The sequence below is a fragment of the Botryllus schlosseri genome, chromosome 9 (assembly GCF_051294905.1).
Source record: "Botryllus schlosseri isolate E-star chromosome 9, Bs_hap1, whole genome shotgun sequence".
Lineage (NCBI taxonomy): Eukaryota > Metazoa > Chordata > Ascidiacea > Stolidobranchia > Styelidae > Botryllus > Botryllus schlosseri.
The window spans coordinates 10291667-10310137 of NC_137244.1; the positions used below are offsets into that span (position 1 = coordinate 10291667).

The 18471-nt window shown below is 38.6% G+C and overlaps 1 protein-coding gene and 2 long non-coding RNA genes across 3 annotated transcripts in view; all 3 read left to right on the top strand.

The window, feature by feature from the left end:
- The window catches only part of LOC145446669 (uncharacterized), a 59289-nt gene that overhangs the window by 26437 nt on the left and 14381 nt on the right, over nucleotides 1-18471 (top strand). The gene's annotated exons all lie outside the window — the stretch shown is intronic.
- LOC145446058 (uncharacterized) lies at nucleotides 4648-17346 on the top strand. Its single transcript, XR_013917193.1, has 3 exons — nucleotides 4648-7356; nucleotides 15937-16053; nucleotides 16267-17346. It is a non-coding gene; the product is annotated as an uncharacterized LOC145446058 (long non-coding RNA).
- On the top strand, nucleotides 7751-12891 carry LOC145446051 (uncharacterized). The gene is made up of 3 exons (XR_013917187.1): nucleotides 7751-8312; nucleotides 9458-9517; nucleotides 12536-12891. It is a non-coding gene; the product is annotated as an uncharacterized LOC145446051 (long non-coding RNA).

An 18471-nucleotide genomic window follows, 5' to 3' on the forward strand; every position in this document is an offset into this window, starting at 1 on the left:
TGATGAAAAACATGCTTTTCATGCCTATTCAACCGTGAAATTGTAGGGCTGTTTTTAAGTATATTTGGAATTGTCTGTAAATGGGCTACTTTGACCTTAGAATGTTGTTCACTTTGTTATGTTGTATAAATTGATCTATTCTATCATTCAAGTGCGAAATTAATGATTTTTGGTGCACGGCCCAGAATTTAGCTCAAGTTGAAAGACAGTGCCTCTGGAAATCACTCAAGCATGACAATATTTCAGGAGTCTCCCTCTAATTTCTGTCTACTTGAAAAAAGTTATGAAGGGTGGCAAATGAAAGCTGTTGCAACACAGATTCCTTAGAAAACAAGTTTTTATGTAATATTTACCTACAAAGTTTTGAAAACATGGTATATTTCAGGTCATGAAAATGTAGTGATTTTCCTAAAAAATGATGTTCGATATTCTAGTTGCTGTGCTACCTTGAGACAAACTCCAGCATGTTACTCATTTTATAGAAATTCTTTGTACTAACAGCTCTCATATGACACCATTTACAAAAATTTTGAAGCAGACAGAAATGAGAGAGAGATCCTTGAACTATTCTTGTTACGCTTCAGTGGTTTCTGGGTTTAATGAGTGATATTTTGGGATGTCAACCAAAAATCAGTAATTTTTGTCCTGTATGATAGAATAGATCAAATTATACAACATAACAAATAGAACAACTCTCTAATTGTCAAAATAGCTCATTTACAGAAAATTTCAAATCAGCCTAAAAAATTACTTGATTTTCGCGGTTGGATGAGCATAAAAAGCTTGATTTTATCATGCAATAACTTGAAAACTACTTATGGAATTCATTTAAAATAAATTGATATTTACTTAGATGTACTTCATGGTGTTTTGAGCGAAATTTCAGAGAAATCTGAAACTTAAGAGATACCCAATCCCTCTTTTGATTAATCTCAAATTGAATTACCCCATGGATTCAGAAGTATTTATGTAAAGTTAATTTAGATGTACTATCAGTCAAATATTAGTTAGCAAAACATGTCAGCCATGTTCCTCTCCAAACAAGCTTTCATATGACATGTTACTTTCCAATTTTCGTGTAGACAGAATTACGCTAGTTATAATTGAAGTTCATGTTACGCATGAATGATTTTGAAAAATGTCGGTTTATGAGGTGGGTTTTAACCCTTGACCCCATTTGATTAAGTGACAATTTTCCCTTCAATAGCAAGAGTTTCTTCTATTCTATCATTAGACACCATAATCCACTCTCAAGTACTTGACTATGCTGGTTTATAAACGTTACTGTAACAGGTAATGTAAAACTGATTGAACTTCATGGTTGGGTGAGCACAGAATGGCCATTTTTAAAAATGCGATAACTTTGTGATGGGTTGACCAATTTTGACAAAATTAAGTTTGCTGCAGTCAGAACTGGATACCAGATTTACCCCTCCATTTTCATTGCAATCTGAGGACCCAGTGGTGACAAGAGTGGTTGATTTGACATGGACTTACCCATAAATAACTTGATTTCAATAGTAGTTGACTGGCAAAACTGTGACATAACAAATTCCCATTCTGTAAATGTCTAATGCATAAATTTTTTACAGGATCGTTAACATTTTTTTTATAAATTATAGTCCATTCTAACTTTCAAGAAAAGATTGTTCGTGTATATAGATTGTTCGTGTATATATCAGATTTACCGGCAGAGCTGAGTGAGGTGTCTTGGAAACTGTAGGGCCCGTTGGTATGACTCCGTAACATAATGTTATTTCGTGACCTCCTGTCTGCTATATCAAAAAATATAGAATCGCCCAAACGTAGGCGACTAAACTAAAAGACACACACGATTTCAAATTGGTATTTCTTCACTCGTATATAATTTTCCCCTGCGGGATGGTATTTGTCTTGTGAGGTTCAGATTGCCAAGACAGGAACATTCGGCGCCAGTCCATTAGGCGCCTTTGGACAATTAAACCTGCATGTATTTTGTATATATAACGAAGTTTTAGGTCAGCATAAGGACGGTCCTTTTCGGCCAAGGTTTTCTCACTGCCGATCGTTCTAGCACATTTCTTGGAGTCGCATGTTACATGGCCTGAAACTTTATATGTCTTGGTACATCGTGGCGCGATAATGACCAACGCAGATATGCCTATTTCCATAAATTTTGCTTATTTTTTGGGGGGGGGCAAGAGTACTCCAAAATCAAGACATGTGGCAACTTGGAATCGCGCGCAGCGCGAAAAAATTTTGAAAAAGTTGCATAAATTTTCAAAAAATACTCTATAATTTATGCTAATCCACGAAATAATTTTGGGCCCCCTTCGAGCTCGGCCCCCCCAATTGGAGGGTTTGGGGTGCGGCAGTTACGGTGCTGCATATAGGCGTTCCCATGTCTACTATTCTCTTGATCAACCAACGTATTGTGCAATCCAAGTTTACGCAGCACGCGATGCTGGGTACATCGAATTCGCGAGGGATATTGGTCGTCATCGCTACAGTAACTTAATGTTGAGAATTTTGTAAAGGGGTCCGAGACCTCAACCGTGGACACGCCACTGCCTTGACCTCTCAAATACATGTTTATGCTACCATGAGAATAATTATTCTGGCCGGTAAGGAAATTTACTAACAGGCTGCTGCAATATCGATAAAATTAAGTACAAAATCGAAAATATGTCAAAGAGCCATATCATATACCCAAAAGAGCCATATATGGCTCGCGAGCCATAGGTTCCCGACCACTGATGTATAAGAACAGAGAACAGAAATATCAATTTTGTGTAAGCTGTATGATTAGATCACTTCAATTGTGGTCAATTTATTTATGAGAGAACAATGGAGGTTCAGTAAAACGCACGATCATTGAATGATTGGTCACTTTCACGGGTTGCACCAGCGTTTCGCGAACAATCCTACCATATGCAGGATAGAGTGATTTCATCGACATCGATTGCTTGATGACTTGAAATTGACTCGTGAATTTTGCTCCGAGTCACGAGTCAATCCGCATTTCTGATACGCCGAGTCAAGTCAAGTCAAGTCATTTTAGCAAAGTGACTCGAGTCAAGTCAAGTCATACGAAAAAGGTGACTCGAGTCATCCCAACACTGATAGATGGTGATGTGTAAGTTCGGAGATTTGTTGAGTGAAGGGGATTGTTGGATAGCCTCTATTCCGTCCCATTCTTCGAAGTCACCATCTCGCAAGTCAGCTATGATTGTAAGAGTTGACAGACAAACTGGACTGGACATGGACAACATTACAATTTAATGACTATACAAAGTATATGCTGTGAACAATCATTTATAGATCATTGGCTGTGTACAAGTCCATCAAACCTGACATGGACAATGGCAGGAACTTTCTACCTATTGTGGGTCGCTCTTGCGCACACATACACTTATAAGATATACCATCATATCATGGTAAATTGTACTGATGAAGTACCGTAGTCTGAAAAAGTAGGTTAAGACCAGGTTTTGCAGACGTTTCTTAGTCAATTGGATATTGAAATCTACTTGTTGAAGCAGAAAATGAACGGTCTGAAAAGTACACGAGTAGTATGAAGAAATGAGTTAGACTTTACTTTGTATACATCTGTTAGTCAATTGTATACTGTATCTAAAAGCTGCTGACGATTACTCCTGATATGTATCAAACAAATATATTTTTATTTTTATTCATTTGTATATACGAGCATTCGGATCACAAGATGAATGTCCGTAACAAAGGAATAATGACTATTATTACTTCAAAAACGTGATGCTTTTTGCGATATCCTCAAGTAGGTTTTGCCAACTTTCACAACTTCAGAAGGCCTGACTCCAGAGTCAGTTTTAGAACCTGCCTGAATTGACTTGAAAAAATTAGAAATGACTTCGTGACTTGATTGAAAATTTGTAATGACTTGAAGATAGTGACCTGATCCCAACTCTAGCTCGTACTATGAAGTATCCACCTTTATTTGATACTGCGAGACCACCTCCGATCACAATGTTCATCACGTAGGCACACTGGTACATCAGTTTCGTCTGAATATTAAGCCATGCTACTGGTATTGGCCAAAACCTGTACAGTATGCACACAATTCACGTGCAAAAGAGGTCTCGATAAAAAACTTTTCACTACGTTAACGCCAGTTCCTGAAGAAAGATTGCTGGCGAACCGTTTGTTTACATCGATTTCATTCCTGTAGTGAAGCATGACTCGCGACGCGCTCAAACGCAGAGCTCACTGGAGTTTCCAATCATTGTATATATATCATTGGATATACGTCATGTTTGAGAGTCCATGTTATAAAAACTTATAAATATAAAAAGGAAGGATAGTTAAAAAGGCATGCTTTCATGTTAATTGCATAGAGAATAATTCGAGCTGTGCCACAATGGAACAATTTTGCATGTCATTAATCATATGTTTGCATAGGGTTAATGGGTATGATGGTCATTTAACCCCTTTAATGGAGGGGGGTCACTGGTGACCAAAGTTCAAGTTCATCTCTCAATTTCTCCAAAGATATATGTCGTAGCGGACGGCTTTTAGTTTCTATAGAAAGCCAGCTATCTTCTGATTTATATGATACCTAAGTTGAAGGTATAAGGTATGACAATTTTCGAATACCAACGATCTTGCATGAGGAGGTCGGCCGCAAATACACTGTAAATTCGAGACAACACAAGCGCCTTATTTTCCGTTGGTGGCAACGGCCAATCGTGTAAACAACGCCGCGATCGAGAGAAATTTGATGTCTTCCCTTTTTTCGCGTTCACTTTTTCTCAATACTGACAACGTCATCTCCTGTCGAACACCGCCATGTGGTTCTTTTGCGATACGACATCATGACAGGTGGAGTATGCGGTTGTGTGGTGTGCGTCGATTTGAGGACTTTCTTAGCCATTACCGGTATCGCATCTCACCATATCGATAAATTGGAAGGTAAAAGCTAAGTATTTGTCGCCTGCTTTAGTATGTTACTTCATGGTATGCTACAATATTAGCGCAATCTGGGCTTAGTTAGGCTGATGTAGTGACTTTCAGAAGTTTGAGGGAATTTACACCATGGTCCGGCATTGCATCATTCGCTTGCTTAATTATGAAGCACTGAAGACTCGAAGGAGATGTGGCCTAGGTGGTTGATGTCATTTTCAGGGCCTGGCCAACTTATAGACATTGAATGGTTTTTACATGACCATCACCTATTCGTGTTCCCCTTGAACATGCCGTGTACACGAAGTGTTAATTGGCAAACAACATATCCTATGGAGAATCTATTTCTGCAAAGTATGTGTACTCTACATAATAATTCAGTCGACAGTGATGATTTTATTCCTATGCTCTGATAACTCTCTCTGCGAGAAGAGTTTATATCAACTTGTAAATTCTATATTATTTCGTGGTTTGATCCATTGTAAACATTCATACGAACTCACTTGATCACCACGAATCAGTGTTCCCTATGAACATGTTTTGTGCAAATTGTTCAGCAAAATATTAACTATTTAATCCTCATAATTGTTGCTTCGCCTTAACCTGTGTACATCATAATGTATAGTTGGCAGTGATGATTTATTCATGTACTTTATTAGATTCAATGAATCAACAATGTAGTTGATTCGATTTTATTCATGTGCTTTGATATCTCTCCTCCTGATTAGCCATGTGAAACGTTTCTACACAGCTTTATTATTCAATGCATCTTGGGTGGGGTTGCAAGGTGTTACCAAATGTAATCATGAATATTAATTTGACAGATATATGCTATTAATGCAGAAATAATACTTCATCGATAATAAGTTCAACAAATAATGTCCCGTCTACCATACTGTTGGCTGTGCTAATATTTTGATAGCCCGAATAAGCTTAGAAAACACTTGCTGAAGTGCCACAAGAATCACCACCTGTACGGATATCGTCATTCTAAGATAATGCAAAAAAGACAATCCTCTGTCGGGAATACTTGATCTGTTTCCTTCATTGACTGATATCAAACTGGTGAGTGTGGGTATTACATCATGGAACCATTTTATAATCACTTTATAATTCATCGTACTCGTGTGGTAGACGGTAAGGCAAGGCAGACTTGGACAACAAGAGAATTTTCTGCTTTTTCAAATTAGATTACAAGTCTAGCTGCACATTTTTCCTGAATGAGACAAATTAGAAATACGGTTGTAGGACTACTACATTTTCCCAAATTATATTCCAATTGTAGTTAAGGTTGTTTTTTTAATTAAATTATAAATATTTTTACTGAATTTTTGAAAACTCGGACATTCAATCAAGTTGAGTTCATATAAGATCAGAGTTCAATCTCATAAGCATGGGAATAGAAAATGTTTGTTCAGCAAGATTGCCCGGTCCGCACTATACAGTTCTTCTGTAGCTCTTTCCGGAAAACCATAAATTAGGTTGAAACTAGAACGATGGCAGACTCATTCATGGATTTTAGTCTTTTATGCAGGGTTGTAACCAAGTCACAAGGCTCTGAGTCACAAGTCAATCTCACTTTTATAGTTTGACCCGAGTCAAGTTGAGTCATTTTCAATTCACCATCGAGTCAAGTCCAAGTCAGCGAGCAGAGGATCGAGTCCAAGTCATGGTAATATGACTCGAGTCCAAGTCATTGTATTGACTGCTCAGTTTCCAGTTAAAGTCTTGTTAAACCAACTTTTATACCTCTGTTTAGTGATATCGAATGGTTCGCACTCATAATATTCTAATTTTCCTCACTTTTAACAGTTTCTGGTCGCATTTTCAAGTACCAGTGCCAATAGACGAAATCCCAATAGGGTGGTTACTTTACTGTTCTTCAAAATTACAATGCAGTGTAGGCCTGAGTCTCGAGTCATTTGACTTGATTCGAGTTGTGCGCAATGACCCGAGTCCAAGTCGAGTCAATATACAGTATGACTTGAGTCGAGTCATTTCCGTATTTTGAGAAAATGACTCGAGTCAAGTCGATTCATCTGAAAATCGTGACTCGAGTCATTACAACCCTGCTTTTATGTGAGCACAAAATATTCCTAACATTCTCAGCGTCACATTTTTCTAGGTTAGTCCATAACTCACTGTAAATACACCATGGGAAGTTCATCGTGGGTATTTGGTGTCAAGATAGTTCATTATAACTTTGCACTAAAATGCAACCGTGGGCTACATAGGAAATCGAAATGCGGTCGTGAATAACAAAAAAGGTTGGCCGGTCCTGGCCTAATGTTATCAGCCATTTCTATGAGTGTTTTGTGATGATTTTACTTTTCATCTCAGATCAGAGAAGAGTTCAAGAACATAATTGCGCCAACAACCATTGAAGACATGAAAAGCCGTTATCAAAATATGATAGATATATTGGATGTAATATTTTAGGTAAATTTGGACGTGCAAATTTAGTGTGTTTCAGCATTAGTAATAACTATTTTATCATTCCATTTCATCAGTCCACTTAAGGTGACGAGGATAAACTCTCCAAGCTGCTGTAACTACAATCGGAACTCGCAGACGCCAGAATTAACTGCCTACAAAAATCGGTTTGACTGCTTTGCCAGTCCAAAAGGTACATAACAAATACATAATTGCTCCTTCCATTAATATGTAATTGGAATATGTTTAGGTAGGAAAGGCTAACCTATTAACAGATGCATTTCATGGATATCATCACATGACTTCGAATTTTTTCGAAGTGATTACTAAAATTCGTATGTAAGTACATACTTCACCAGTATGTCTGTGTTTCAGACTCACGACATAGAGACCAATGGTGGAGGCCAAAAATATAGATCAAATAAAAGATCTGGGGATTTTGCACGTTGCTGGATTTTCTGCGGACCAGAAAGGTAGATTAGTAAGATTCTGCCAGGACCGACTGAGTATAGACTGCTGCTTCTTGATCCTGGTCGCCACCAGGATTAAAGTCTAGATTAAGGTACACAAGCATATAAATTTGGCGAGGTTTGTAATAGTTATGTCATTGTAGATTGAAATTGCTTATCTGAGGCTCATTATAAAGATAGTGAATATTGCATGTTAGCGATATTTTGTTACCGGTACTCAATTGTGCTTCTCCTTATTGACTGATGATTATGTTATTACAGAATGTTTAATGATAATTGCATACAAACTATGTAATAAACGAGTTCTGCCGTTGTCTTGCATTGGAAACAATCAACCAAGCCGTGAAATGCCACATCACCAAACATGGCAAAAAACAGAACAGCAATTGAAGGTTGCTTCAAAACAAGAGAAAGTCTCAAAACTGAAAATGACAGAAGGCCTTCAGAACTTTCAATAGTATCTGACCCGGTGACGGTGCTATTCATTGCAAGGTAAGTTTGTAGACATTAATTATATCCATAATATGGCGCATATCAGTAAATTAATGGTTAAAGCTGTCATGCCAGCAGAGGTTCAGCCATTTGAACATCATTTTGAAAGTGATTCCACCATATTGTCTGTAGTTACTGCAGAAAATCAATCATGTAAGTTATGTTGCGAGAGAGTAATGAGAACTTGTTCGATACATTGACCACATCGAGAAATGTTCCCCATGATGAAGATCGGTTCGTGTCAGAGGCAACTCTTCTCGTTATTTTCATCACTACTTTTTGCTAACATATCAATTACAAGTTTAGATGTATATTATATCAATTTCTTACCCGGTGGTGTATTGAAGGGAACGCATTCACAATATCAAACTATAGAAATTAAACATGGAACGGCAACGACCGATTTTGCAGCTTCGTTCCGCTTCGCAGAGGCTGGAGAGGAGAATTGTTTTGCGTAAGCGACTGTAGGATTTCTGGCAATCCAAAAGCTATCTTCCCGAGCCCAGAAATTATTGAGTCTGGTCTTGATCGAAAGCTACTGTTGCACCGATTCCGAAAATATAAATTTAAATAACGATCAGGCACTGATCCACCTAGAATCTGTCCTCCAAGTCTGAAATATCGTCATTGTTCAGAACAATCGGGTAACCGCAACACAATGACCATAACAATGACCCATTGCGACTCTCCGATTGTTCGAACAATGCCGATATTTCGACTTGGAGGACGGATTCTAGGTGGATCAGTGCCTGATCATTATTTTAATTTATATTGTCGGAATCGGTGCAACAGTGGCTTTCGATCAAGACCATATTCAATAATTTCTGTGCTCGGGAAGATAGCTTTTGGATTGCCAGAAATCCTACAGTCGCTTACGCAAAACAACTCTCCACTCCAGCCTCGGCGGAGCGGAACGAAGCTGCAAAATCGGTCGTTGCCGTTCCATGTTTAATTTCTATAATCAAACGTTCTTGTCATACATTCAGCGATTTTTAATGAGATTTTTTGCTCGTCGTCAAATGATCGGTTTCAGTATTTTTCACCATCACTAGCAAATATGCATGTGCAATTGTGCATTGTACATGTGTAAACATGCGTAGGCCTATAGCCTCAAATCCTTCTGAAACATTCACATTATTTTTCAGAAGCAAGCTATATGGAATCGCAGTCAACATACGTGACAAAGATGAGTGATCTGCCACCTGGTATGTAGCTTCTACTCATTTGGATTTCAAGTCGAGTTGATATTTTAAAATATACAATCTTGCAGTTTCGGAGGGTTTGGCAAACTTTTGCTCCACTGCCCCAACCATTGTTATGTAAAAATTCTCCACTTTGTACTTAGTTTTCTAGTGAAGTGTATTTGCGAACGATAGAGTTGGAAATGGTGTTTGACTGCTCGAAAGATTGCTGATTACCAGTGCAATGCACATAGTTACAATCCTGTAACAATTGATATAAGATGGTGTACAATGGAGCCTGACCGATTATATCGCTTTGCCGATAATATAGACTCGATATCACTCTTTGAAAGAATTATTGGTATCGGCCATTGGAAATGAATATATATGGGCAGTTTTCGTGAGGTCATAGCCAGACATGGGGTGATTACTTCATGAATGTAATCGATTGCGATTACGATTACTTCTGAATCACGCGATTACGATTACGATTACAGCAAAATCAGGAAGTAGTCGATTACGATTACGATTACATTGGGAAAGTAATCACGATTACTCACGATTACATTTACTTTGCATCGTAGTAGTTATATTGGAAGATAATACATGGATTGCGCTGAATAGGCCTAATGATATAACAACTGTCTTTCCAAAAGATGGGACATTTCCTTGTTACGTCATAATGTACCCATTGCCCATTTTATAGAGGACGGTTTATCGCACACAACGTTTTGCATTCTTGCCAGGTCCATAACTGCCGCACCCCGGTGGTGGGGAGCGTGGTTGGAGGGTAGGCTACTGAAAAGTATTTCGTAAACCAACAGAAATTATAGAGTATTTTCGAGAGATTTCATTAACTTGGAAATTCTCTTTGAGCTTTGCGATTTAAATGTCTCTAGAGGTCTTGATAGATTGATTTCGAAATGCATACGTCTCCCCCTCAAGAAATAAAGCATGTATCGTTCATAGTAATAGGCATTTAGGTGCCATTCAATACCGCTCCTCAACACATCAAAAGACATATGCAGTTTCGGCCAACATGAGACTCCACGAAGTGTGCTACTAAAGAACGACATTGGCGGAAACTTAGGGTATGTGTCCATTGTCAATAGTCGCTCTGGGTGGGCGTGACTAACAGTCCATTCCTTTCAATCTGAGCCCACGACGCAAATGCCACCCGGGCACCCACAGAGCATTACACATGACAATTCGTGAGTGCGTCTCGCGCAAGTTTTTCTTTTAGTCTGATATGTTTGGGCCACTACAATCAATATCTTTTGGCTATATAACAGACCGGAGGTCACGAATTAAAAGCATACAATAAAGTAATTATTGCAAGATACCAGATGTTATAATTATGAATTACGCGCCCCCTGCTCTTCAGGTTAATCTGGCCATCGGGCGCTGAGATAGGAATAAAAATGCAATGTAATGCAATTACCAATATTATTGAATAAATTAAATCTTCAACTTCGAAATTGACTACTCTGTGGGGGCACAAGACCAATATTTGGGTGGGGGAAACTTTTGCGGTTTTTATCCTGATTCTAACCCACGCTAACGTGGTATATAAGCCGATGGCTATGGCGGCAGGTCCAAATGTTCAGTAAAAAATTTCGAAATAGTGATTGCGCCCGTTTTGAGTAGAATAATATGAGAATAAGAGAAAGTGAACATAAAATTCTGCCTTCAACTTAATGCAGATAATGTAATGCAGGCTGCCATTACGAAAACGGCAAACCAACACCTCAGTTATGATATATATCAGCAGCTGTTGATTTTAATGCGCCGTTGTGGAAACCGTAATGTTTTATTTGACGAGTACAAAATTTCAAGCCTTTGTCTGGTGTAAGTTCGTACCATATGGGCCTACTGCTCGCCAAGCAGCAAAACTGAAACTGCATTTAACTACAGAATTAGAACTATTACATTCTATAGTTTAAATAAGCAGAACCAAACTTCAATACACAAGTTGCTTAGGCAGAGAGGTGATTAAGTATCCTGTTGCGAGGTAGTGGTGTCTGAAATGTATTGATAACCCGATTTACAGCACGATGGGTTTTCTTACAATCACACTAATGTACACCGAATATCTATTTACTATGTGTGGACTGGACACTTCTCACGCAAAGACGAGCAAAGCTAATAGGCTACCTCTGACGTAATAATGAGCAGTGGCATTAGAAAATCCGACGCTTGTGCTCTCAATAACTGGTGTAATACGTATTCCTTGTTCACGAGTGTTCAGTTTATCTCACAGTCCTTGTACAAATAAAAAAGTGATCGTTCTTTCACAAAAAAAATCGATTAAATATGGGAAGTAGTCGATTACGATTACGATTACTTCGGGATTTTTTCGAATGTAATCGATTGCGATTATTATTACCTGAAAATGCTGTAATCGTCGTAATCGATTACGATTACTAATCGCGATTACCCCATGTCTGGTCATAGCATGGTGATAGGAACTCCATAAACTATAATCTTTTACCACTAGACTGAGAATATTGATATATTTCACATAAATTACACTCTACAGGTGTCCTGATACAGCCTTTCTAGTTTATTTCCTGTCCAAGTATCGCATCGGCTGTAAAGCTGTTCAAATAGATGCCCTGAAGTTTTTCAAATGCGCATTTTAAGGTATTCCACACCATTTGAATATGGCTATAGTGGTTATCGGTGAAGGAGTTAGATATTGGTTTTATCGGTATCGGCCCAAAACTCCAATATCAGTCGGGCTCTAGTATACAAATACAATACAATGAAAACTACCAATTCTGCACTTTGTGATCAGCTGGTTGCAGAATACAAGTTTGTAATGACTAGAGACTGACCGATTATTGGTTCACCGCTCATATCGAATGGATACCACACTTGGAAACAGATATTGATATCAGGCAGTAGAGGAAAAAATATCAGCCAACAAGGCAAAGAGAATTTCCAAATGATTTCTTTGTGATTGGCTTCCTAATACATGTTTTAGTTTAATCATAGGTTACTACCTCATCGCAGAGTCAATGTGAACTTCTTTTAATTCAGAAAAACAATGAGCTGAGAATTAAACTGATGGTGTCCAATATTGAGGACCTCAAAGAAAGAAAAGAGATGAGAGACGAAGAATGATATTTCAGAAAGCAAGAATTCGAAATGCGTATTGAAGAACATGCGATAAAAATGGAAAAATATAGATTAGAACTTGGACAATTGAGGAATTAGTGACATATATAATGCAATATTTCTTTGTTCAATTATGTCAAGTTATCTAAACAGCCGAATACGCATTTTCTAAAAAGCAACATTTCTTTATAATATTTCATTGTGCCTGCCTGCCAAGTGTTCCTCGCCTTATAGGCAACTTGGATTTTCTGTGCGCAGAGACCATGTCAGCACTGCGCATTTGCGCATGTGAGTAGTATTTGTCAATTTGAATACAAATAATGGGACACCTGCTCTTTGTTTATTATCTACAGTGCAATTGTAGTTGAATCTTTCATTCCACGAAGTCATGCACATTTCATTCTCTTTATTATTTTTACACCAGCACGGTTTACTGTGTTCGTTAAAATTTTAAAATAAACATAATTAGTAGAAATATGTGTTGATCTTATTTTCAAGATAGGCTATTGCGTCATTGTATCCAACTTCAGATGTTATATCCGTAGCTTCCTCGGGAGTAACTGCAATATCAGGAACTGGCTCATTGGTTTTTGTAGCAAAATTGTGCAAACATATTGTTGCAATGATTGCCAGGATGGTGTTTTCGATTTGCATTCGCATAGGATTTAGCAACATCTGGAAACGCTGTTTAAGAACGCCGAAGCATTGCTCGATCAGCACGCGTGTCTTTGAGTGCATATGGCTGTATTTTTTTTTCTTGTGCAGCCTGTGGATTTGTTAATGGAGTCATCGGGTACATTTTTAGAGCATAGAGCCTCTGTCTCCCAGCAAAATCCCATTGTATTTTTTCTGGCCGAGCTTGTATTTTAATCTGGAATTTGAAAAAGTTCTTGAGTCATGAGTACTCCCTGGCCATCTCACAACAGCATTAGTCACTACCGGTATTCTCTTGGCATTGCAGTCCATTTGACAGTTCGAAGAAAAATATCCTTTCCTGCAACGATAAGCTTTTCTGGTACAGAGTCACCCGGGGACTTTATTGGGATGTGGGTACCATCAATGCAACCGATGACATTTGAAACTCCACCTATGTCAAAGAAATCACTCTTTGTTTGTAACAAATCATCCAATCGTGGGATAAATTTTCTCTATTCTCTGATAACGCCCGAGAAATGCAGTGGATGATTCGGCGTGCAGTTGTCCGGCTGCCACCAATCAAGTCAGCATCTGTTTGTTGAAAATGACAGTAGCAAAAAATCGGAGAGCACACAGTAATTGCATCATGGAGTGCAAAGCTCGGCACCGTACATCCAACCATGGGCTGTCTTTAATCATGTCCAATAAGAATTACCGTAGCTCCCTTGTAAAATCTGTAGCGGTCAACGAATTCATTTTCTGGGTATTTTACAAATGAGTCCGATATGTTTGCCAAGTAATGCCTGGGCATGACAATTGTATTCTAGTCGTCCGAACTGCATGCCATCTACGTTGTCCAAAATATCCATACTACAGACAGTAATAACAACAGTACCAGTTTGCAATGCCGTCTTTAGAACTTATAACTGTGAATAAACTACAGAGTAATATGCATTAAAGCTGCAAAGTGGCTTCAAATCAATTTCATAAGTCTACCTAGGAAACGATGGCATTCATAGCACATGACCAAAATCGACGACATTTCCAATCAGCATGGCCAAAGCATAATATTTACTGCGAAGTCGATGGGTTGACATGGCAACCTTCCACGGATCACTACATTTTGCGTCATTTTGACGCAATAGCGTCATACATCCTGGATTTGTAGATCTACTAACTTCGCACGAACATCCAATGTTTTGGCGTACGGATCATCTACTTCTAAATCGGGAGATCTTGGAACTCGCAGATTAAGCGAAAATCCAGGATGTTATTACTCAGCTTTTTGGCCTCCACCCCAAGAGTCAGAAGCATGATCCACACATCTAGTTGTCGCAAGACATCAGGATGGGTCAATTCAAGGCTGGATCATAGCTGTTGGGAAATCCGTCCCGTGAGGTAAACGGCGGTGCAACGGTGTTAGATATTCTAATCCATATGATGACATGTTATTATGCCTGGGATGTGTCATACCCGAAGGAATTTCAATTCCTGGCATTTATTCAGAGGGTTGTTGTCGGCGGCGACGAAAACACCCAATATATCTCTGAAAAATTAAATAATTTTTTTAGGAAATTTGAACACGTATTGTGAGGGCATAATAGGCCTCTTTCTTTGACTTGTGGTTATTATTGTGCAAGTTGTTAAACAGTACCTCATCCTCTGCTTGTATCTCGGCTCACGGTCTTGTTTATTTTGCAGTATTTCGTTAGTGTACATCATCCCATTAGCTTCGTCGACACTGGACATAGCATGCGACTTGATGGTGCATGACACATGGGTTTAATTATTCGTCAGTGAAAAATTGAATAATTTCTTCAACAACAATTTTGAGCACTTACTGTAAGGTCCTGATAGGCCCACTAATTTGACTTGGTTATTACTGTGCAAGTTGTTGAACAGTATTTCATACTCTACTTTTATCTTGGGACACTGTCTTGCTTTCTTTTGCAATATTTCTTTTATTGTTTCAGTCGATTTGATCCGTGGGCATGAGCGTGTGACTGGATAGCTTGGGACTCTTCAGCATTCTTGTTAAATTCACTTTTTTTCAACTGTGGTTGATTCGCATTCATGCTATACCAATTGTCCTCACTTTTAGCAGTTTCTGGTCACATTTTCAAGTACCAGTACCAATAGACGAAATATCAATAGTGCGGTCAAATTACAATGAAATGTTGGTCTTGGCCGCCTGAGTCTTATTTCATATGACTTGGTCCGAGTCATGCGCAATGACTCGAGTCAATAGACATAGATTGATTCGAGTCGAGTCATTTCCGTGTTTTGAGAAAATGACTTGAGTCATCAGAAAATCCTGAATCGAGTCATTAGAACCCTGGCGATTCGGGTGCGTGGAGTAAGATGACATGAATAGAGAGATTAGTCCATAGCCCACAGAAAATAGACCATTGACATTTCAACGGAGGTATTTGACGCCTCGTTAGTTCCTTGCAACTATGCACTGGAATGCGGCCGTAGGCAACATAGATAATCAAAATGCTGACGTGAATAGCAAAAAGGCCCTCTTATTTTATCAGCCACCTCTATTAGTGTTTCGTGTTGGTATTACTTATATTATTATCAACAAATAATGAATATATTGGATAAGATTTTTCAGGTAAATTGGAACCTAAAATTCATCTTGATTCAGCATTAGTAGTAACCGTTTTATCATTCAATTTCATCAGTCCAGTGGAGGTGACAAAAATGAGCTGACCAAGCTGCTGGAATTACAGTCGGAACTTTCGGATGCCAAAATTAACTGCCGACAAAAGAGTGGGTTATCTGCGCTGCTGGTTCAACAGGTGCATTATGAATACCGAATTGCTACTTCAATTAATATATGATGAGAAAACATTACTGTATAGGATGGGAAAGCATAACGGAATAGAAAGAAACCTATTAATAGTGTATTTCATGGATGTCCTTACCTGATGATTTCAGATTTTTTTCAAAGCGATTTCAAATGTTCGCATGTAGGTGTACACTTGAACAATGAACATGTGTCTGTGTTTCAGGCCCTGGACATAGAGACCAAGAGTCAGAAGCATGATACTTCACATTTAGTCGTCGCAAGACATCAGAATGGTTCGATCCAAGGCTGGATTCTAGCTGTGTAGGAATCGGTTCCTTGCGGTGATGAAGACGCAACGGTTTTAGATATATTAATTGATATGATGGCATGTTATTATGCCTGGGATGTGTCATACCCCAAGGAATTTCAAATCCTGGCATTTGTTGAGAAGGTTGTTGTTGGCGACTAAAACACCCAATATGTCTCCGAAAAATTGAATAATTTCTTTAGGAAATTTGAACACATGCATTAAGGGCATAATAAGCCTCTTTCTTTGGTTGGTTAGTACTGTCCAAGATTTTACAGTAGTTCATACTTAACTTTTATCTTGTCACACTGTCTTGTTTTATTTTGCAGTATTTCGCTAATGTACTACATCGTTCCAGTAGATCAGTTGAGATATAAGCATGTCCCGTGATATCTTTTGACACTTTAGCATATGGGTTGAATTCTGCCTTATACTGGGTAAGCGTTACATTTAGGGGTAGATAAGGGTCAGTTTGATTATATCTAAAGGTTAATGTAATGGTTGGGTTAAGTTCGGGGGTTATTAAGTCATATGCGGCAGTTCCTTATGCTTACTTACCGCATGCTCTAATGCAGTGGTTCTCAACCTGGGGGGCGTGAAAGCATCTGAAGGTAGGCGCGAAGAAGCGGTCTACTGAAATATAAACCGATTTTAATATTTTTGAATTCTCTCATAAACAGTCATGACTTTCGATGCCATCAAACAATCTGTTGGGGTTGCTAGCATCCCGGTTGGATTTTGTGATATGAATATAAGGGGGGTGCCAAATTTTTCACTATCATAAATAGGGGCGTGTCTACAAAGAGGTTGAGAACCACTGCTCTAATAGCTTCAAACTAATTATTTCATGCTGTGCCACAATTCTTTATTTTTACTAGCAACAGTACTGTTTCATTGTGCATAACTTGCATTTAGCATTGCTTTTTACTGTCGTCGATTTTTAATATGATGGTTTCATTGCAAACTATGGAATGATTTTTATGCTGCGTTACAAGCGGCGGGGTGTGTGCCGGGTATGCCAGTACATTTAGTAATTCATTTTAATCACTGCGGGGGAGGTCATGCACGCCAGATTGATTAGTAATCAATTTGAAGAGCTACAGAGAGGGTGATGTAGGTCAGATTATTCAGTGATTATTGGGGTCCGTGCACGGTGTAGAAAACTTCTACATGAGACAACACATCTTTTGACACCGGCTATATGGCACAACACAGTATTTGACAACGCCAAACCACAACGCGAAACATATTTTCAGGTGTTTAGTTTTTTTACACGAAACGCGTTCTTTTTGGTGTCGTCACCAACAGAAAAAAATTTACAGTGTACGCATTCCTAAAATTTCCAGATATTTCTGGGAGGGAAATATAGTCAGAAATTCTGGCAGAACAATAAAAGTCGACTTGTACGGTATTCTGTGTAATTTTGCACCGTTTCCGGCGTTTCGAACGTCCAACCTTGTTCTGGGGAATTTTCTGAGGGGGTTTGTTAATTGTGGTCACGATTCGGTGATTTACAAAAACATAGTCAAATTCAAGTCCAAGTTCGTGACGGAATATGAGTCATAAACTGGTTTAATATGCATGTAAATGGTTGGATATGACGAGAGAAAGTATACCACGCTGCATGCCATTAGCTGGGCGGTAGGGGTCCGATTCGTTCTTGATGTTGAACTTGACCATTATGAATACTCACTGACCACGCCCATATGTAAATTTTTGATGTATTTTTTATTTTTACATATCTGGTGAGCCGTGCGGTTTACGGCCATGGTTGACGGGTTGTTCGGTGGCTACGCACTGAGGCATGATTTTGACTCTCTGGCGCTTTCATGCGGGGTCAATCTTGAAAATTGAGAAAGAGAAAGAGATTTTTTAGAAAAAAGTTCGTTTAGTAAGTCTTATAAAAAACCTTAGACATGTCATAGGGTGTCGATCGAGGGCGGAAATGGTAAAAGGCTATACTCCGCCCACTTTTAAACTGGAACAGCTCAGATGCAAGTTTTGGCGAGGTCACGGTATAAATTTGAAAAGTGATGGTCAGTTCTGCAAAAATTTACCCTCCATCAAAAGGGTTAAACGTCACTGTGGCATATACTTTTCGAAGTAAATTGGTAATACTGT